The 1,289-nt window shown below is 44.4% G+C and overlaps 1 long non-coding RNA gene across 1 annotated transcript; it reads left to right on the plus strand.

Moving 5' to 3' along the window:
- Positions 1-526: 526 nt before the first annotated feature.
- On the plus strand, positions 527-1,289 carry LOC118559675. The gene is made up of 2 exons (XR_004928958.1): positions 527-559; positions 661-1,289. It is a non-coding gene; the product is annotated as an uncharacterized LOC118559675 (long non-coding RNA).

The following is a 1,289-nucleotide window of genomic DNA, read 5'->3' on the forward strand; positions in this document are numbered from 1 at the left end:
CACAGACAACATGTGATTCATGGAGACACTGATCAATAATGATCATATCTGTGCAGGGTCCCAACTCAGTTACTGTCTGCCACTACTACGCCGTCCACTAGAGGGAGCACTGATCCTTCCACAAGTTCTGCTCCAGCCTTAAACAGGAAAGAACTGTGTTCACTGTTTCTATCAGACTACTTTTGGCCCTGTCCGATATTCTCACTTCCACCCTTGTTTCCGTTGAGGGTGTGAGTGCGTAGTGTGTCCCGATTCTCCTCAGGGCTCTTTAGCCCTGACTCCTTTGCGCCCTCGATCCACACTTCAGTGAAATCTGCATTGATGCTTTCTTTTCTTTTTTTTACCTCGTCACTGTCTGAGAGGAAGAGAGGAGAGGCGGAGCAGTCAGTGGTGGTTTAGGGTGTCAGGTCATCTGCTGGTCCTGGTCCGCTGGGTTTGCTGAAGTCCACAGTCAATGCAGCCGTCTACCAGGAATTTCTAGAGAATTTCATGCTTCCCTCTGCTGACGATCTGTATGGAGATGATCATTTTATTTTCCAACAGGACCGCACTGCCAAAGGTACCAAAAGCTGGTCCAGTTACCACGGTGATCCTGTTCTTGATTGGCCCAGTAAACTCCTCTGACCTGCAGCCCATAGAACGTCTCTGGGTTGTTGTCAGGAGGAAGATGAGAGACACCAGAACAATCAAGGCAGATGACCTGAAGGCAGCGATTAAAGCCATCTGGGCTTCCAGAACCACGCAGCAGAACCACAGAGCGATGGCCTCTAAGCCACGGTGCACTGATGCAGGAATTCATGCAAGAGATTAGATTAGATTAGAGGAGCCCAACCATGGATTGAGTGCAGAGAAATGGACAGTTTCCAGAAGCCTGACATTTCTACTTAAATCATCCTTTTTAACGTCTGTTCTTCTATTATTCTAAGGTTCTGAGACATTGAATTTTGGGTTTTCTTTACCTGTCAGCCATAATCATCAAGAGTAAAATAAATAGTAGATTGAAATATTTCACTCTGTGTAATGAAGCTCTATATAATAACTGTTTGACTTTCTGAAATCCCTTATATTATAAGTAATATAGTAGAAGTTAATTTTTTGTACTGTATAGACTGCTTGGTATTATCTTGAAGGTCACAGAGTGTTTGCTTCTCCCTACCCCTTAGCTTGACAATGTAAGCAGGGATTCCTTTGGATAATAAAAAGAGAGGAGGCGACGGAGTTGCTTTAGAGCCAGTAGGAGATCTGTATTAAGCATCTCCATTGGCTCTCCTTACAAGTTTGAAAACTAA

The sequence above is a fragment of the Fundulus heteroclitus genome, unplaced genomic scaffold, assembly GCF_011125445.2.
Source record: "Fundulus heteroclitus isolate FHET01 unplaced genomic scaffold, MU-UCD_Fhet_4.1 scaffold_335, whole genome shotgun sequence".
Taxonomy (NCBI): Eukaryota; Metazoa; Chordata; class Actinopteri; order Cyprinodontiformes; family Fundulidae; genus Fundulus; species Fundulus heteroclitus.